Source organism: Rana temporaria, chromosome 12 (genome assembly GCF_905171775.1).
Source record: "Rana temporaria chromosome 12, aRanTem1.1, whole genome shotgun sequence".
NCBI lineage: Eukaryota > Metazoa > Chordata > Amphibia > Anura > Ranidae > Rana > Rana temporaria.
The window spans coordinates 54,873,561-54,895,941 of record NC_053500.1 but is presented as its reverse complement, the minus strand read 5'-3'; positions in this window follow the sequence as shown (position 1 = coordinate 54,895,941).

Below are 22,381 nucleotides of genomic sequence, written 5' to 3'. Positions count from 1 at the left end.
GGCAATGTGGGGGCATGTAATGGCACAATGGCACAGTCTGGGCATGTAATGTAATGGCACAGTCTGGGCATGTAATGTAATGGCACAGTGAGATTTGAAAAAGCCTGTTTCTGTCAGCAGTTCTGGCTACCCCTCAGCTTCCAGAAAGACAGTAAGAAGGGGGTAGTCTTATACAGTGAGTATATCCCAAAATCAAAATTTTTCCTGGAAAATTAGGGGGTCGTCTTATACGCCGGGTCGTCTTATACGCCGGAAAATACGGTAGTGTGAAACTGCTAAATTGAATTTATTCAAATGTTAAAATCAATCATTGTACTCACAACACTCATGTTGCTGGATTTCTGCTGCACTGTCTTTGAATGCCTGATTTTAATCTTCACATTGTGAGTACAATGATTGATTTTAACATTTGAATAAATTCATTTTAGCAGTATCACACTAGGTCGGTGCGCCCTCCGTTCTTCTCTTTTTTCCTAGTTTTATGAAATACACGTGATCCCATGTTTTATTTTTTTTCTAAGTGTGTATGTGTGTGTAATAAATAAATATATATATATATATATATATATATATATATATATATATATATATATATATATATATATATATATATTCAGCACAGCACAGATCCTTGAAATACCAGGGCTAGTGAATAAAAATTCATGGGGGTCCGTTGGGAAAACAAAAAAAAATCTTCCAGTGGAGGCCCGAATGTCATATTGGTGCTATGTCTCAACATGATATCCTCCAACACACACACACATTTAGAAATGCCAGTTTTGCTGCGATTTTAGCGTTTAGTTAAGAAACATAAGTGAGGACTTGGATATGAAAATTAGGTCTATTTTTGAAATGATATTGAAAATCCCGCAAAAGGAGATTGAAATTGAGAGGGCCCATAGAACCCCTGGCCCGAAATCCTTAAACTTAGAAAGGCCAAGAGACATAATCTGCCGGTTACACAGGTACCAACAAAAAGAAATGATCCTTAGGATGACATGGGACATGCGGGATGTGGTGTATGAGGAGGCGCATATTAAAATCCTCCCGGACGTGTCTCGCGCTACGCTTCAGAGAAGAGCATGTTTGCGTCCATTGCTAGATTTGGCTAGAGAAAATGGGTTCACATATAGGTGGGGATATCCTCTAAATGTAACGTTCCGTAAGCCTGGGGCTGCGTTCACGCTTAGAACTCCCCTGGAACTACCAGATCTGTTCCTGTTTATGGAAATACCACCTATTCAGATACCAAACTGGCTATTCCCTATGTCGTACATGGGGAATAGAGGAAGACCCCCAACAAGGCCAGGACACAGACAAGGAAAACCCCCACAGACTTATACCCAAGAGGACACCAGCAGACAAGGTGACCCTGTAATTGGGCAGGTAGAGTAAAAGCCCAGACCTACAGAAGAAAAGAAGAAGAGATAATGAACAGCGGGGCTGGAAGGAGTAAATGAGGAGTTAATGAGTTAGTTGGGAAAACAGGGGGCCGGGATTAAATTACCCTACAACCTATTATTTTTAATTCCTTTTTTTTTTTTTGCTCCCTTTCCCGGAGGTACTTCATACATGACCCTGGCTCCCTATGCCCCCCCCTTCTTTTTTCCTTTTTACATATCTATATATATTTTTTCTGGAGGGGGAGGGGTTAGGGTGAGGAGGGACTGGTCGACAGGAGTTGAAAGAAAAGGGGATCCTATCCTTAGTACCTTGAAGTAGAATTATCGTGGCGGACAAGAAAAAGGACTAAATGGACTAAAAGGACTAAAACTTTTCCAACTGGGGTGTAATAAATAACTCAAGTGTTAAATATACAGAGGGTGGGGGCTGGTGAAATTATGTGAACAAGGGATAGAACAAAGAGGGCATATTAAGGGCAGGTTAAGGGGGGGAGTAAAGGTGGTAGTAGGTGGGCGGACGGAGAGGGGGGAGCATAGAGGATTATATACTTTTTTTTTTTTTTTTACTCACTCCCATTTTTTTTCTTTTTTTTAGGGGTTTTCCCCTTTTTTTTTTTTCTCAGTTTGTAAGGCACTGGTTCTGCTACTAGGGTCAGTAGCAATACAACAATAATGGCATTAATAACTAATAACTAAATACACTTAATACACTCTAATACACTCTACTATTAAGACACAGACACACACAGCACATAATGCACATAACGCACAATACAACAGGAAAGTCGCACACAGATTATAAACACCAACATTAGACACAAATAGGTCACATTAAGGGCACAATAGGCCACAATAGGCCACAATGGGCTGCCGCTGTGGGGCACAAGGTGGGGGGGTCTGATTGTGGGCCCAATCGCGAAGGTTCCACCCCCTTTTTTTTTTTTTTTTTTTTCTTTTCTCACCTGCACTAACGGAATACTACACAGGAATGTATACACCCGAATTGGGGGCCACGAATAAGGGCTAGTGGGATGTGGCTTTTTTTAGAGGACACAGCACTCTTTCTCTAGAAAGGTTTTTTTTTTTTTTTTTCTCTTCCTCTCTCTTCCTCTTCCCCTCCCCCTTTTCTTTCCCCTTGTATGCGGTATAGGTAGGCGTATGTGTTTGCGCGTTAAGGCGTAAATATATACAATATATATACACAATATATACACAATCCCCGATAAGCCACCTACCTGTAATGATCACATGGAAGTTAAGACTCAGTTGGGAGGGGGAAAGAAAAAGGAAAAGTCCCCCCCCCTTTTCTTCTCGTTTCTTTTTATCTATTTTTTCTGTCTGTTTTACGCGGTAACCATATCATTTTGTCTATCCCATTCGATTAGAAGGGGGAGTGGGGGAAGAGGGGGAAAATGGGACATGTATATGAGCGCATATTAAATGTATGCATAAATGTATATAAATGTATGTAAATGTAAATTTATTTAAATATATATCCCATAAGTTAAACATACTAATGTACTAGTAAGGGGATAGGGGGAGGGGGGTAAAGGCAGAACATGTAAAGGAGGGGATGATGTAGCAGAGAGCAAAGTGAATGTAAGGATTACTATTTGAATGTTTGGTTGGTGATAGCTCTCATGCTCTTTTGTGAATCTTGCTGACCCCCATCTTGTACTGTCTCTATATGGCACCCGGGCATGATGACATGTAAGGAAAATGGGTTTATTTTCCTCTCTTTTCTTTTTTTTTTTTTTTTTCATTAGAATGAGGATATGGGAGCCGGCCCCTCAGTACTCCTTTCAGTATCCTTCTTTTTTCTGTTTTTTTCTTTTTCTCTCTTCTCTTTTTTTCTTCTCTTTCTCAGATGAAGCGAGGAATATAGAGTAACAAAGTGCAACATAGTGCATTATGACTATTGTTTCTGTTTTAAGGAGTCTAGAAGGGTACCGTGGAGAGGCCCAGCTCCAAGCTCTCTCCCTTTTTTTTTTTCTATTCTGTGGCTAGCCTGAATAGTGGTTCCGCTCTCTTTTTTCTTGTTTTTTGGTTTAGAGCCAGGGGAACTGCTGTTTTGTGCTGAACTTTTATTTTCTCTCTCTCTTTTTTGTCTCCCTCCTGGGGAGGAATACTCGCGCACGCCTGTGTTCAGAGGCCCTCGGATACCGGTTCAGCTTTATGGTGTGGACAGGCTCTTTGAGGGGGTTGGGACGCAGGGGGGCACGGGTTCTACCTGGGGTACACGCCCCTAACCATAGGCTGACGCTCAAATACCGTGTATACGGTGAGTGTTAATTAGCAGATTGCTAAATATTAGAGTTTGATCCTATTCTTTTTTTTTTTTTTTCTTCTCTCCCTTTTCCCTCTCTCCCATTCCCCCCTCCCGCCCATCTCCTCCCCAATACGACTAAAGGGAATTGAGATGGAGGCTTTAAATATTCTGTCACTGAACGTAAAAGGATTGAACTCACCAGAAAAAAGGAGGGTCCTTATGCATGACCTGCAAAGACTAAGGGTAGACATGGCATATATACAGGAAACCCACTTCAGAGAAGATAAAACCCCGATCTTAAAAAACAGGTTTTACCCAACTGTATATCACGCTACAAATCAAGAGTCAAAGTCAAAAGGGGTATCTATCCTTATAGGAGGGAGAATTAAGTGGACATACACGGATATGATGAGAGACACGAAAGGGAGATATCTATTTGTGAAAGGTAAAATAGGAGGAATAGGGGTAACATTTGCCAACGTATATGCACCGAACGAGCAACAGGAAACTTTCCTGGGTAAAACGATTAAACGTCTTCAAGACTTCTCAGAAGGTCACCTGATACTGGGAGGGGACTTGAACATTCCGCTAGATCCCAAGATGGATACATCAACGGGAAAGTCATCTATCTCTTGTGGGGTTAGAAATCGTCTCAACCAAACTCTATTTAAAAACCAGTTGACTGATATATGGAGATTGCTACATAACAAAGAAAAAGACTATACATTCTACTCTTCACCACATAAAACCTACTCTCGAATAGATCTTTTTCTTATCCCACATGCCCAATTACACTCAGTACGATCAGCTAAAATAGGATCTATTACATGGTCAGACCATGCCCCGATTTTTCTGGAATATGAGATACAAGATTATAGACAGACTAGATCTAACCAGTGGAGACTAAATGAAAGTCTATTGCAAGACAAAAAAACTCTAGAAGAGGTAATTAAAGAATTGGAATGTTACTTTAATACCAACGATACCCCGGAGTGCGATCCCCGAATTATCTGGGAAGCACATAAGGTGGTCATTAGAGGGGTTCTAATTAAACATGGGTCTAGAATAAAAAGGGAACGTACGGAAAAACTGAAAAAGTTACTGGAGGAATTGGCCATGTTGGAGAGTAGACATAAGCAGGCAGGATTTACAACAGGAGAGGAAGAGGTGGTGAGGAAAAGAAGGGAAATTACAGATCTTTTGTACTATAAAGCTCAAGCAGCAATACAGAGGTGTAAAAAGTATGCATACGAATCAGGAGATAAGTGTGGGAAGGGATTGGCTAGATTATTACGTGAACAGAAGACGAGTAACTATATCCCATGTATCAAACCATTAAAGAAACAGAAAGTTTTTAAACCAAAGGATATAGCGAAAGAGTTTCAAGAATATTATAGCTCTCTCTATAACATAAAAAGTAAACCCCCGATCAAAGGAAAGATCGACCAGTATCTTATGGAATCAGCAATACCAAAACTAATGGAAGCAGATAAAGAGAAGCTAGATGCCCCTATAGTTGAAGAAGAAATTAAAGTAGCAGTTAATTCAATGAAACAGGGGAAAGCGCCTGGGCCCGACGGGTATACGGGTCAATACTATAAAACTCTACTCCCATCGCTATTGAAATATATGACGAAATTCTTTAACGCATTAGGGACATCAGCTAGCTTTACGAAAGAAACTCTACTGGCCTATATTTCGGTGATACCGAAAGAGGGGAAAGACTTGAGTTTGTGTGAAAGTTATAGGCCGATTTCTTTACTAAATTTAGACGTGAAAATCTTCGCTAAGATCCTGGCAAATAGAATACAACAATATATCCCAGAACTGATACATTTGGACCAGGTGGGATTTGTCCCCACACGGGAAGCACGCGACAACACGATAAAAGCCATTAATTTAGTACAGATTGTAAACAAAACACAGACACAATGTGTACTATTAAATACAGACGCAGAAAAGGCCTTTGACAGGGTGAATTGGAGCTATATGAGGGCAGTTTTACAACATGGAGGTTTTGGAGATAAAATGGATACTGTCTATGTACTCTGGCCTGACGGCCCAAGTTCGGGCCAACGGAATAGTATCAGAACCCTTCCAGATATGGAATGGTACAAGACAGGGGTGCCCCCTGTCCCCGCTCCTCTTCGCCCTGTCGCTAGAACCCTTCCTGTGTACCGTACGCTTAAATAAAAATATATCAGGAATATACATAGGAAAAAACCATTGCAAAATATCTGCATACGCAGATGACATGCTGTTCACACTCACGAAACCACTGATCTCTATCCCGAACCTAATGAGGGAATTCGAGAAATATGGCTCTCTCTCGAACTTAAGTATTAACTTCAATAAATCAGAAGCAATGGGAATTAACGTCCCACAAACATTAATAAATCACTTAAAACAAAAATGTAAGTTTAAATGGACAGAAAAAGCATTAACATACCTGGGTATACAACTTTCAGGGAGAGTAGATAAGATTTTTGAATTAAATTTTCCACCATTGCTTCAGAAGGTGAAGATACTACTGGATAAGTGGAACCAGGGGTTCCACACCTGGTTAGGCCGATGTAATGTCATTAAGATGAGTATACTTCCAAAAATCGTTTACTTATTGCAAACATTACCAATCCATATCCCAGCGCAGTTTTTCAAACAATGCCAGAGAGTCATCTTCAAGTTTATTTGGGCACACAAAAATCCCAGAATACAAAGAAAACTAATGTATACCAAACAACAGGGAGGTCTGGGAGTGCCAGATATACGGAAGTACTACTATGCTGCCCATTTGAACAGATTAATAGACTGGAATAGGCACGCAGACACTAAACTCTGGGTACAAATTGAACAATCCCAATCTAAAACGCCATTAGAAAGGGCACCATGGTGGTATGCTTCATTTCCAAAAGAACTTAACAAAAACCCGATACTGGGAAATACAGTGAAGATATGTGTTACAGCTTTTTCCATGATGGGCATGGACCCTAGGACCTCTCCACTATACCCAGTACTGGGAAACCCCCTTTTTCCCCCGGGAGATGAGGATGGAGTTTTCCGAGATTTAAGGGAGGGGGGGTGTAGACAGGTAGTGAGTTATATACGAAGGGGAAGATGGCTCACAATAGCTGAACTGATGGAACAAGGGGGGGGATTCCATCTAAAGTTTTGGAATGCACTCCAGATGGTTCACTTTTTGAATACATTACCAAACCCAGGGGTTTTCAAAAGACCAATTATGAGAATTGAAAAAATGTGTAGCGAGAGGGGAAGATTAGAACATACACTATCATTATGTTATGATATATTGACACAGTCAGGGAATCATCCTCTGAAATGTGTCCAGGATTGGGAACAGGAACTAAAAAAGGTATTTAGCACGGAACAGCGACAATGCATATATAAACGAATACATAAAACATCAATATGCGCAAGGACACAGGAGACAAATTATAAGATATTCGCGAGGTGGTACAGGACACCGGAGAGATTAAACAAAATCTTCCCGGAGGTGTCAGATAAATGTTGGAGGTGCCTGGGGAATAAAGGGACGTTGTTACACATATTCTGGGACTTCCCTTTGATAAGGAGCTTTTGGCTGGAGATTAAAAGGATACTTCAGATATGCTCAGAATATGAGATACCGGAAGATCCAGAATTCTACCTCTTACATGTGAACCAAATACAAGAGAAAGCATATAGGGAGACAAGTCTAGGTCATCTATTAGATGCTGCAAAAATGTGCATAACAAAAAAATGGAAGTCCTCAACATCACCCACAATAGAGATGTGGATAAATAAAGTAAAAGAAATCAGTAAATTAGAAGAATTAATACAAACAGCACAACACCAAAAGGAAAGATATTTAAGAATTTGGACACCCTGGAAATCTTTTATAGACTCCAGGGCTTGAGGGGGGGGGAATGGGGGTGTGGGATAATGGAGAGAGTATGGGCGAATTTTTTTTTTTTATTTTTTTTTTCCTTTTCTTTATGGTTTTGTTCTCTTTTCTGGTTTATATATCTTTTTTTCTCTTTCTTTTCTTCTCTTTGCTCCTCTAACAGATGGGTAGGAGTGTTTAGGATCACATCCATAGGTTAGAGGGGATACGCTACAGAACGCAGTGGCAAGGTCAACCTATGTGAATTGTATATATATATAATGAAGATGTGTACAACAACAGTATCTTAAAAGTAATAAGCACTGCTATAATTGTATAATGTATAATGTTTTATTAATGTGTATCTAAATAAAACAAAATAATCAGAAAAAAAAAGAAACATAAGTGCCAAAAAAAGTTGTTTTTTCCACTAGCCACGTCACTTGCCACAAGTTGTGGATTGTCCACCAGCCACGTCACACAACACAAGTGGTGGATTTCCACACCACATCACCCACCACAAATTGTGGATTGTCCACTTGCCATGTCCCACTGCCTCTGAACACACGTTTAACAGCAACTTGTGTGCATGGGGCCTAAGCAGTGCTTGTCATTGCATGTTGAACACGCCTGCACTTTTTTTGCAACTGGAGCGTGAATGCTCTTCCTCCGAAATATATGTATAAATATATATTTCAGAGGAAGAGCATTCACGCTCCAGTTGGGTAGTCTTGTGGTTGGGATTTGAACCACCAACCTTCTCAACTGCTTGGCAAGTGTGCTACCCACTACACCACGGTGACCGTATCTATGTCCTATCCAATCTTTTGAAGGGCATAATTGAGGAAAAGGTAGGTGTAGTGCAGTACGGTACGGTTTGTATGGGGGAAGATGTATGCTTCAGGACACAAAGAAATAATTATAAAATGAACTGTTGTATAAAATCATTATCAAAAAACTACATTACTTCAGGACGTAAAACATTACATAAAAAACATGCGTTTGCCCAATGTTTCAACATATACTGTACACATGCAGTTTACATGTGCCTAAATATTTAAACAATGTATGGGAGCAAGATCATAGTTAGTTGTATGTGTACATTGCCAGTTTAGGGGGAACGTAAATGTTTTTATTGAAGTGCATATACGACTTTTGCATTATATTATTAGCTAATGCAATAGGGCATAGGATGGGACAAGAGTGCGTTCCAGGCCATGGAAAAGGTACCTGCACACTTTTGGAGTACCTCCTAAAAAAAAAATGGTGGTACCCCAAAATTTTGGGGGCATCCACATTTCCTGAGGGGGACCTTTGAAGGAAATGTACCTGCACACTTTTGGGGTACCACAAAAGTTGTGGAGGGGGGCCAGGAGCACGTTTCAGCCCATAGAAAAGGCATCTGCCCTCTTTTGGGGTACCACAAAATTTGTGCAGGGGAGGGGCAGGAGCACGTTTCAGCCCATGAAAAAGGTATCCGCACACTTTTGGGGGAGCCAGGGGAGGAGTGCGTTTCAGGTCATGGAAAAGGTATGTTCACACTTTTGGGGTACCCCAATTATTTCAGAGCACCCACATTTCCGAGGGGGACCATTCAAGCACTAGGTGGGTAGAGGGGTGGCTCGGATTTGAACCACCAACCTGCTCAAATGCCATACAATACAAAGAAAAGATTATAGTATATTATTATCTTTATATAATATTATCAAGAGACGGGACAAAGACCTTCAAGAAGAACAAGGAAGACCACACGGCAGGTGAGTGGACAGGAGTGCGTTTAAGGACATGCTAAAGGTATATGTATCTGTAGGGGCACAATACATTTCTAGGAGTGTCGGGCAGGAGTGTGTTTCAGCCCATGGAAAAGGTACCTCCACACTTTTGGGGTATCCCAACATTTTTGGGGGGGAGGCAGGAGTGCGTTCCAGGCCATGGAAAGGGTATGTGCACACTTTTCGGGTACACCAACATTTTTGGAGGGCCAGCAGCGCATTTCAGGCCACGGAAAAGGTACCTGCACACTTTTGGGGTACCCCTAATTTGTTGGAGCACCAGGTTGGGTCCAGGAGCATTTCAGGCCATGGAAAAGTTACCTGCACGCTTTTGGGGTACGCCTGGTGGGTCGAGGTGTGGCTGGGATTGGAAACACCCACCTGCTCAACCGCTAGGCCCCAGACCATACAATACAATCAAAGGATAATATTATATAATCAAAAGACGAGACGAAGACAAAGACCTTCAAGAAGACGAAGGAAGAACGCACGTCAAGTGAGTGGACATGAGTGCGTTTCAGGACATGGAAAAGGTACCTGTACACGTGTGGGGTACCCCAAAAAATGTGTGGGCACCCACATTTTTGAGGGGGACCATTCAAGCACCAGGTGGGTTGAGTGCGTGCAGCCGGGATTTGAACCACCAACTGCCAGGCCCCAGACAATACAATCAAAAGATATTATTATATAAACATAATAACATAATCAAAAGATGAGACGAGACAAAGACCATCAAGAAGAAAAAGGGAAGACCGCACGCCAAGTAAGTGGACAATGGTGCCTTACAGGACTGCATTGCACCTGCGGTGTGGCTAAACCGCAGTGCATCAGTGTGAAAGCAGCCATGGGCCCCTTTCACACGGTCAGTCTGACCAATTGGACCCTCACCTCTAAGTAGTGGCAGACATAAACCAACTCCAATCCGATCCGCTAAAAAAAAGAGTATAGTGGGCTGTGTCTGTGTCCCCTCTGTGTATGCAGAGTAGACACGGACATGCCATCAACCCGCTCCGCTCATGGCCCACAACCAGTTACCAAGTCGCTTAAGTGGCCCTCGCTCTTCAAAAGGTTGGGCACCCCTGGTCTACAGGATAAGCTTGTATAAGCTAACAATCTCATGTGAACATACAGTAGTTGACATGAGAGTGTTGATGCTTGGAAAGGCCACAAGATGTCCACAGGATGAGCTTGTCTAAGCTAACAAACTTGTACGTACTCATCTGAACATGCTCTATTTTGACATTACTATAAATAGACATTTTATAGTGTCCAAACAATGAGAAAAGAAGCGCACATTGTCTGCAGACTACTTATGAACTTGCTAATTCATATGAATGTAAAAGGGGGGGAACTTGATGCGCAAATCAACCTAACCAAGGGCAACTAAGCTAAATACATATAATAAAATATAATAAAATATCCAATATGCAGCAGCCACGACTAATAGTGCTCTCACACTGTCAACAGATAAAATAAGGGGTGGGTGTAGTGGCGCTTGCAAAGAACTAAAATATAATAAAAATTCCTGTTCAAAAACAACAATAACCCCACAGCACAAAGGAAGGAATCCTAATGACTGTTGAGTTAATCCGCCACCTGTTGTGGATCTAAATATGTTCCACTCTGAATGCGTCAAAGGATACCACCCAACATTAAAAATAATGTGGAGGGTACTAAGAGTGGTACCAGCCGCTCTCCATCCTATGACTAAGTGACGTCGGGCTGTCACGATACGCGTGAGGACGTAGAGAGCTGCTGGTGACGTCATCCGCTCGCGGCCGCAGAGTGGAGGACACATGATTACACACGCTGAAGCTCCGTAGCTGTTTGTGAGTGTTTACTTTGTTTTATTCAATAAATGCTTAAAGATTTTATGCTATGGAGGCTTCCCTTCCTTTTTTTTCGTTTGAGAGAGACCGTTCTACTGTATGAGCCGTGGTGTATGTGATTGGATCAGCAGGCTGGCTGTGGGAGCATTTTACATAGGCTTTAATACAAGCCTTCTGAAGGTAAGGGGCTTGAACACACTTTCTGCCAGACACTGTGGGGAGCCTGATGTTGGTACCTACAAGCACGTATGCACGGTCAGCATCAAGCACTGAAGCATTGATTTGTGGAGCTGTTGGAGCACTTTTTCACTTAAGAACTATTATTTATTGATTCTTTTGGACATATTTTGCACGCTTTTGTGCACTGGACACATTTAACACTACACCTTTATTTCGTTTGATTCCTTGGCTGGATCATTTGGAATATTTTTTCATTATATCATTATTGTTTTCATGCCCACTTATGTCATTGATATGTTTTTTTTCCAGGAATTTGGTCTATCACATTATTATATTCTTGGGACATTCTTTCACTAATATTGCACTGATTTTTTTGCACTATGCACTTTTAATGGATGAAGCACTTTATGGATATTTTATTACATTTCTATTTATTTGTCAATATTTCTATGGTGATTTCATGCTTCACTAACATTGTGCTGTGTTTGGCACATTTGTTTACCTGTAATTAGGTATTCAGTATTCACCACTCTTAGTACCCTCCACATTATTTTTAATGTTGGGTGGTATCCTTTGACGCATTCAGAGTGGAACATATTTAGACCCACAACAGGTGGCGGATTAACTCAACAGTCATTAGGATTCCTTCCTTTGTGCTGTGGGGTTATTGTTGTTTTTGAACAGGAATTTTTATTATATTTTAGTTTTTTGCAAGCGTCACTATACCCACCCCTTAATTCATATGAATGCTTCTGAGCATGCTCTCTAGATTACCATTACTGTGTATATATAGTTGACATGAGGTTGGTGTTGCTTAGAAGGTGCATTGTCTGCAGATCAATGAACTCTTACAAAACTCATATGAATGCATCCAAGCATGCTGTCTAGAATGATTACCGTTATTGTGTATAGAGTTTAGAAGAGCTTGTTCTTACTTAGAAAGGCCACTTCTCTGCTTTTTGCTAAGATCAAGTTTAGTATGTGTTCTTATTAGTTGCCAGGAGGTGGTGCTGTGCTAACCGTCCCCAGTATGCGGCAAGGTTGAAAGGGATGGTGGTGGCACATACAAAACCTGCTGGCGTAATGGCGAAAGCCTCGTGATGGGAAACCACTGGGTCAAGGCGGAGGGACGGGGGTTTTTCTGGCCGGTGTTGGTGTAGGCTATGCTCCTATCGGCCTCCGGTGAAGGAGCTGGGTGAGCCATGAAAATATTCTGGATTGATGGGGGCCTGGAAGGGCTAGTACTGGTGGAGGTTGCTATGATAGTCGGCGGCTCTCCCTCAGAAAACCCAGAAGGGCTCTTGATCTAGTAGGAGCAGAGTGCCGCACTGATCTGGTCGGATAGGAACTGAAAAGCCTACTGTGAATGTGCCTCTGGAGTCACCGTTTAGGGGTGCCATAACCCCATTGTCTGCAGATGAGCTCTTTTAAGCCCCATACACACTATCAGTTTTCCTGCAGGTTTTTCTCTTCAGATTTACCAAAACCATGTAGTGTAAGGGCCTGCCTGATTGCATAAAAATTGAAACTCTTGAGGTTTGACCTCATATTAGATGGTTTTGGTAAACCTGAAGAGAAAAACCTGCAGGCAAACTGATAGTGTGTATGGGGCTTTAGGCAAACCAACTCATATGAACTTGCCTGAGTATGCTTTCAATTGCCATTACTATGCATACAGTTACATTTTGCATGTGGAGAACCAATGCCGACAGAAGCCCTCACTGTCTGCAGAATAATGAAATACTCTTGAAAAGTAGCAAACTCAAAATCATATAAACTTGATGCAGTATTCCATTATGATGAACAAAGATTGTGTACATTCTTATCGCAGAGAAATGCCACATGATATTTCCATTGTATTTAGTTTATGAGCTAGTGGAGCCTGCGTGGAATTATTATTTTTTTTTTTTTATGTGTAAAATTTCAGGTTTAAATTTTCATCTTCACCAAAGCCAATGACTTTGGTACTGGGGTGTGTGGAGCCTGATGGGGGACCGTGAGGTCCAGTTTGCTTTTGATTGGCCAGAAACTGAAAAAAATAATGATCTATAGCTAATATTCAGCCCAATGTCTGCTTACAAACTTGCCCTCTGCAGACCTGGTGTGAAACTAGTCTCAGATCTCCATCACACTCTGCCCATTTAATGACAAATCATTTCACAAATGTGGGTATTGTCACCACCATTATCACATTTCCATTTAGCTTTTGGAGAATAAATCTCACAGCCGACAGCACTATAGTGTGTACATACAGCTAGCTTCCCAACAAAGGCACTGCCTGCTCTGAGTACTCGCATACCTGTCTATGCCAGCTCAGAGTTGGTCTTAATGACCAATCTACGAAACGGAGTTAAAGAAATGATTGCTGTCATAGCAACAGATTCTTAAAGTGGCAGTACTAAGAACTATCTGAAATGGTCAAATTTCAATAATGTTACCAAAATGCTTGCCTGGGTTAAGTGTGATTATTTAAGAATTACACACAGAAAAGTTCCAATAGTTATTTTTACTTAAAAGTATTGAAAGCACAGCCATGAAACCTGCATTGTTCAAGAAGCATAAACAAGAATATGTTTTATCATTTTTTTATTATTATTTAAATGTGTAGCCAAAACTTTTTTGTACAAATATTTTATATTTATATAAATTGAAGATAATTGATATATACACAGTACTCTGTTGTCAGATCAATTAGATGAAAAGTGCTCTGAGAAAAACAATACACAACAACATTACTAAAATGGTAGAAACATGTGAAAACTTAGGCCCCTTTCACACAGACGGATAGAATGGTGCTTTTAGCTGCAGATTTTCTAGTTTTCTACTGCAAAGCACACATGGCTTTCCTATGGATCCATTCACACACAACGTTTAGCTGCGATTTTGTTGCATGCGGTTTGGTGCGAGTAGAAAAAATAGAATTGAATGCGTCCAGGTGTGATTTAGCGCAGCTATATGCACATAGCCGCATTTAATCGCAGTCTTTTTCTCATGCTGCTATCCGCAGTTGACACAAAAAAGAACAGGAAGCACATCATAATCAAAAAAATAAAAAGGGTTGCTATGGAAATGACTACTGCAGCTAAACGCTGCTGCTTGCACTTAATCGCAATGTACAAATGCAGCTAATCGTAGTGCCCGGAGCCTTAAATTTCACAGAAAATTTACATGCTTTTAACTGCGGCAAAACTGCCGTTCGTGTGAAAGGGGCCTTACAGCTGGGTTCACACTGCAGTATGGATTAGCTCACAGCAGGGGTACGGTGCATCCGTTTACTGTTTTAGGTTTGATTTTCTTCAGAATTTTAGGCTAAATTAAAACCTAAAAAAACAGACCAGAAGACGCACAGGACTCCTGTGTGAACCTATAACAATGGCCTAAAACATAATTCAACAATATAAAAAAATCCCAAACAAGCTACAGGGAGGTGGAAAAATAACGAAAATGTTCAAAGAGAAATAAAGCACAGTCTTGGTCTTTTGCCACCATGCTAGATAAAAATATGGATGATAAAGTTGATGCTTTAAATTCAAAGCTTTTCTTGGCACCGCATTAGATCTTGGGAAATGTGTTCATTTTTTTTCAAATATTTCTGTGAGATGAAAAAAAATAAAATAAATACTTTTGCAACGACGTAGAACACAAACATTGAATTAAACTGCATGCAAACCAGGTGCAGTGTTTCTCAACTCCAGGTCCCCCGATAGACCATGTTTTCTGGATTTCCCTCAGCTGAAATATCTGTGGTAATTACTAAAGCAGTGAAACTGAGGAAATCCTCTGTGCAAAACAATGGGAATCCTGAAAATATGACCTGTTGGGGTGCCTTGAGGAATGGAATGGAGTTGGGTGGAAACCAAGCCTGTTATAAGCCAGACAAATTGTCAGTTGCATGCCATTGATTACGTGTGTAATTACTGATCAAGCTCTCTGTCTGCTGGTTTAGATTTTTCTGTGTATAACCTTGGACCGGATATCAGACTATGATCAGAACTCTGCCTGCCTTCAACTTGGACTGTCATAGAATCACTCTACCTGTCTCTCAATTGCAAGTACCTTTTTGGGGTAAGGGTGTCAGTGAAACTTTACTCAACTCTGTCGTGGAAATGAGAGAAATTGTATCGTATGCAAACGATGGAGAAGGAAGGAATGTTTAATTGGACAAACTGAGGAGACATGGCCCAAGAGAATGATAAACACACCGGTTCCAAAACACTTTATAACATTTTAGCTTGTATATAAAACACAGTTAAAATGGGCTTGCTTCACCAATCATTTAAGGACATTGTGCTTCTATAACTTACAAGGGACATGGCTATGCCTAGTGGCTCTAATGTGGTTTTCCCTGGGTTCCAGGGTCAGCCAGGAGAAAGATCAGAATTGCTCTGAATTATTATTTGTTGAGAGGCTCACTGGAGAACCTCCTTTCCTGTTCTATTTAGGGCACTTGCTTCAGGACTACTAGGAGCCGAGCATTATTTTGATATGCTAAATCACTTTAGACTGGATTTTTACATGGCCTTTCCTTTAAGCCATTAGAATTCAGTTTTACATCTGAGCGGCGGCATTTGATGCACGCACGCTGAGGGAAGGGGCTGGACCGCACCACGTCGGAGACCAGGAAAGGGAGGATGGAGCGAGTCGGAGCGTCAGCGGCTGGCAGATCGCTCGTCCACCCGCTCGTAACCCGCTGTGACATCGCGGCAACCCCAGCTCCCCGCCGCCGATGCCAGGAGTTATTCCCTTCCCCGCGGGGAAGTATTGGTGGAGGGACCCCAAAGGCGGGCAGGTAACGGCGTGCACCTCCGGGATCCACCGAACCCACACCCCCGCCCTGGGTCCTAGGAAGGAGCAGGTAATCTAGGCACAGACCTTCGGGTCTGGAGCTGTTCTAGCTGAGAGGTTGTACTCAGAAGGGAAAGAACATTAATGCAGTGGAGTGGTAAGACAGATGGGATCTGGGTAAATTGTATACTGCGGAGGGCTGATGCATGAACTGCTCCCTGTAAAGTGTATACTGCTGATGGAAAGAAAGTTTACCGCTCAGAGGTCCCAGAGAACTGCAAAGTGGAGTCCAAACACTTGGGTGCAGGCACTGCAATAGTATGCAAAAATGTTTAAGAAAGAACTGGGACGGCCGCACTTTAATTTATCTCCTCCACACTCTCTTGTCTCACATACGTTTCCATAGGACCTTCAGTTCATATGCTCTTTCACTCACATATTTTTTCTTTTCTTATTTTTCGGCTCCTTTCACACACACATCTAATCTTTCACCTTTTTCATTTTCCCATATTAGTCTACACATCCTTTCCATGTGTCTTCAGTTTTGGGTCTCATTTGCTTTTACATTCGTCTGCATAATAATCATGTATTAACCCATTCATCCACACATTCACTCATTCATTTTATATGTTATAGTTCTGCATTTCTAGGACTTTTTTTATGGCTAATGGATGATAGGATGCACGTTTGTGGACATGTGGAAAACACTTTCAGCCCTGTGTGATACACCTGTGATTAGCCAATTAAACAATTAGCTTTGAGGGCGTTTACACAATTGCTTTCTATGTTGAATAGAGTATAAATTTCTTCTTTTGCTATACACAGCCAGCTATGAATAAGCACTGTATGAGAGTGTGAAACGCGTTGGCCCTTTTTCCTGATTTTTTGCTGTGACATCCATGTTGTGACCAGTTTTAATTAAACGGAACAAATTTTTATTTTTGGAGTGCGACCGTCCGGTTCTTTCTTATACATTTTTGTATACTGCTGATGCATGAATTGCTCCCTGTAAATCGTCTACTGCTGAGGCATGAACTGTTTTTTGTTGCTTTTTTTTTTTTCAAAAAACATACACTCTCTGATTATTATCAAGAGATCGGTACACTCGATGATCTATGCTAGAGGACTCAGGGCGCATTTAGCAGGTGTTTTAAAAACGGCGCCTCTGTTTGTTTTTTCTGGGCCTGAAAATGGACTTTGATTTCTATCCTGAGCATATGGTAGTGGGAGGAGGGAAGAGCTGTAATCAAGTATCCAGGTATAGAGGGTCATTGATTCTATGTCACTCACCGAGCGTCTACTGGGCTCTGTGAGTAACCCCCCCTATGTCGGAACCCTTGTATGCTCTCCTATCCGGAGTGAGTAATAAGTCCCCACATCCGTTTGGCTTAACAGGGGCCAGCGAGAAGAGAGATTAGTGGTGGGAGGGAGAATTAGTTCTCTATCTCTAAAAATCCTCTCTCTTATTTATATTGGCTACCCCGTACGCCCTTACTCCTCCCACACATGACCCCCCCCCCCGATGTGAATTTTGGATCTGAAGCCGCAACTTCGCCGGGTAGAAAGGGGAATTTTTTTTTTTTTTGCGGCAGAGATCTAAAAGATAAGAGACTGTGGTGGGAGGGGTTTGGTTTTCGGGGGATGTAAACCCTGGTGGCGGTGAGCAGGAAAGTGGACGGGAGTCACCCCAGGCCCCTCCCAATTTGTGTGCCGAGTAAGCTCAGTGGTGCCAATAAGCGGCCAATTCAAATCGGAGGGCACCGGAATACCCTACTGGTTCTTAGATATCATCCCCTTAACCATCTTTAAAATTGGGGAAACGTATTGGAGCTAGAAAAAATATCATGAATAAGTCAACAAGGGGTGCCGCCCCCAAAATCCCAAAGGACAAAGCTGCCACCTCCACAATAAGACATTACCTGACACAGGAAGGGGGTGTTAAAAGCCCGGGTACCACCAAGCAAACAGAAAAAAAGGGGACGGCTAAAAAAGGAGGTGGGGATCAGCACCCCTCTAATACTGATACATCGATTGAGGGGGAACAAGACACGAGCCATCTGGAAAAGTCAAGGATAGATACACAAGTCCCATCAAAGGGAGATATGTGTGATATGTTTAGGAAATTGGAGGAATCAATAAAAACCGAAATAAACATGCTGAGAGGTGATTTAAGCCACCTCTTGTCACGAGTAGAGGAGACGGAGGTTAAGGCGGAACAACAATCGTTGGAATTGAACCAATTAAAAGAGCAATATCTCGAGTTGAAACAGAATCAGAGGAGATTACAGTATCGGTTAGAGGAACAGGAAAACCATAATAGGAGAAAAAATTTAAGAATCCGCTCAATTAGAGAAGGGAGGAAAATTTGAGGGAGATTATGAACAACCTCTTTATACCTATACTAGGAAAAGACACCGAAGACCACCTCAAAATAGAGCGAGTCCACCGCATAGGGAGGGCAAAGAACCGTGAGAGCGAATGGCCTAGAGACATAATAGTCAGATTCAGTTTCTACGAAGATAAAGCCGCAATTTGGTAGAGTCTAAGACGTAAAGCACCTGTGAGTTATAAAGGAGCAGAAATTCAGATTTTTACAGATTTAGCCTGGGAAACTTTGGCACGAAGGAGGCTATTGAAACCTCTTCTAGTACAGATGCGGTCATTGGAGATCGAATACCAATGGGGCTTTCCGGCTTGGCTGATTGGGAAATAAGAAGGCGTGTCAGCCAGGCTGATCTTCCCGGAAGATCTAGAAGTATTTTGCCATAAATTAGGCATGCCGGTCTTAGATCTACCAGAGTTGATAGAATAAAGTGAAATGAAATGTTCGGGATAGACAGGAACGGAGAAGTGTGGGTGGGTTATGGGAGGAGGAGGAGGGATCTTTCTTCCTTGTCCCCAGGCCCCCACTTCGAGGGGAGCTGGTGACGGGGATGGTGTGGCCCAAAGCCTACCTCGTGACAAGAGAACCGGTGGAAAATGGGAAATGAGACCATCCACGGTTCAGAGGCCAGGCCTAGGCGGAGGGGTGGGGGGGTTGCGGGGGGTGGGAGAGGGGGATGGGGGAGGGGAAGGGTAGGAAAGGCTCTCAGGGACTCTATTAGTAAACGGGTAATGGCCGAATAGGACGGGATGGCTGAGATTAAGTTTCTGTCATATAATGTCAAGGGGTTAAACTCCGCTGGGAAAAGACACAAGATTTTAGAAGAGATTAAACGATAAAACGCAAATGTAGTCTTCCTACTGGAGTCCCATTTGACATTAGATTCAAATGTGAAACTATATTCTCCCATGTTTCCAACGTGGTATTATGGGGACTCGATCTCTAAACGGGCCAGGGGAGTGGCGATTGGGTTTGCGAGAGGGACAGGGTTTGCCCTAGAGGCGAGGTTGACCGACCCGGAAGGAAGGTATTTATTCCTGAAGGGGAGACTAGGGAATACTGTATTTACACTAGCAAGCATCTATGCCCCCAATACAAACTCAATCACATATGTAGAGAGAATCCTTGGAAAGTTAAAACATTTTGCGGAGGGCTATTTGATTCTGATGGGAGACCTCAACTTGTGTATAAATCCGAGTGTCGACAGTACGTCCCGTGCGAAGGAGACAGGTAACGTACAGCTTAAAAAATTAAAAACGTAAGATGCAGGATTGTCAGCTGGTAGATGTGTGGAGGGTTCAACACCCAAATACACTAGATTACACGTTCTTCTCCCCTCCGCACGGAACTTACTCTAGGTTAGATTACATTTTGGCCGATCACAGGTTACTAGAAAATGTCATTGGATCAGAGATCGAAATTATGACGATATCGAATCATGCTCCAATTACGATGATAATTAAGACATCAGTACAAATCAATCAACACCCCCCGTGGCATCTAAATGAAGATCTGATAAGAGATGAAGAAGGGGCGGGGAGGGTGCAAGAGGAGCTTAAACAATTTTTTGCAGTAAATGACACAGAAGGGATTTCAAGTGCCACTCTCTGGGAGGCGCATAAAGCGTTTATCAGAGGGATTTTAATTTCCGAGGGTGCTCGGGATAAAAAAGAGAGAAATAGGAAGTTCAATGCCTTGGCTAAAGAAATAGGGAACTTGGAACAAAAACATAAAGAACGGGGATTAAAAGAGACGTACCTTAATTTAACTTTAAAGAGAGGTGAACTTAAGGAGATCTTAGAACAAGAAGCAAAGAAAAGTGTAAACAGCATCGCCAGAGATAAATACCTTTTGGGGAAATAAACCCAGTAAACATCTCGCCAAAATGGTTCAAAAAAAGAAAACCAGGAATTATATTGAGAAAATCCAAAGGAAAAATGGGGAGTTGGTATACACTAATAATAAGATAGCAGAAACATTCAAAAACGAGGAGGTCTATACGAGCAGCCAGTTAAGGGGCCAAATAGGAGATAAAGAGGCTAAAACCCGAGACTTTTTAGAAAAGGCAGGACTGCCGAAAATTGGGGATTTCGATAGAACTAGCCTTGATAGACCGATAACTGAAGAGGAAATCAAAAATGATTTGAATAATACAGCAGTTGGGAAAGTCCAGGCCCCGACGGGTTTACTGTATTTTATTCTGCAATATCCTAGTGCCAAAATTGTGTAAATACTTCAATGGTTTGGGATCAGAATTTGAAACAAGTAAGGATGCCCTGGCCGCCGCAATAACATTAATCTTAAAAGAGGGGAAGGACAGCTCACTCTGCTCAGGGTATAGACCAATTTCGCTATTAAACACAGACATAAAGCTCTTCGCTAAAATCTTAGCGGAGCGAGTAAAAGAGGTCATACACTTACTGATCCACCCTGACCAGGTAGGGTTTGTCCCCGACAGAGAAGGTAAAGATAATGGGATAAGAGCACTTCTCTTGCTCCAGAAAATAAGGGAGGTCCCCAGGTCTATTCCTGTCAGTGGATGCCGAAAAAGCATTTGACAGGGTAGACTGGGGACTCATGATGCAAACCCTAGAAGCGATGGGATTTGGGCAGAGGCTGTTCGATGGATCAAAACACTCTATCATCATCCCTCGGCAAAGATTAAAATCAATGGCACACTCTCGGAGTCTTTTGAAATGAAGAATGGGACAAGACAGGGATGTCCGCTCTCTCCCCTTCTTTTTATCCTGTCTATAGAACCATTATTAGCCACGATCCGCAATGACCCCGAAATTAACGGGGTCAAAGTGGCGGGGGAAGAACATAAATTATCGGCTTATGCCGACGATATCTTATTCTATGTCACCAACCCCTTAAAGACAATACCTAGGTTAACCAAGGTATTATCACAATTTGGCGTCATCTCAAACTTTAAGATAAATATAACTAAATCTGAAATCCTAAATATCAATTTAAATAAAAAAGAAGAGAGGAGGTTGAATGGGATCTGTGAGTTTCCCTGGACAAAATAATTAAAATACCTCGGTATCAAATTAGCCAACTCGGTAAAGAAGATCTATAAAATAAACTTTGTACCTGTGACGGTATTGGTATGATATCCCCGTCAACGTTCCCTTCTTCCCATAACGAAAATCACCCCAATATTCCACGAGGAGGGATATCCTTGGAATCGCCCAGAAAGCCACACATGCCAAGCTTACTGCTGGAACAACACAGAGTTTAATGTTATAACACACACAGCTTATATGTCATTTCCAAAACTGTTACAATGACAAATCTCCGCCCCCCTCTTACACAGTGGGGGGTCTTCAATACAGCTCCTTTGAAATAAAGATATTTCTTTGAACTAATCAGTATCTAGCCGGTTCGGCACCGCATATAGAGAGATAATTACCACAATGAAGCAATCAGCATAATTAACATGAGCCACTTATCTAATCACAGTAACCAGTAAACACAGGGCTAGAACAATTAACATTTGAAACAGGACTAGCTGCAGAAGGGTAAATACCATAACAGCCTTAAACAAGCAGGGAGGATTAAACTGAAGCATATAGGTAAAAAGTCCTTCACAGTACCTTTTTGTTAAATGAGATTAAAAATGACATTAAAAAAATAATAGGCCCATTTCCTGGTTAGGACTGTTGTGGAAATTTAAAGATGTATTGTCATAATGGCACCCAGTTTTAGTACTTCCGCAGCCCGCTCTAAATAGAACTGACTGGGGCAGTCTGAGGCTGGTTGAATCTCGCCTGGTAGTAGAAAATGTCTTGAGGTTGGAATGTGATGTTTGCGGCGTGGACATATGTCCGCTAACAGGGGGCCCTCTGTGTCTTTAGCACAGACGATCGTTGGGGGG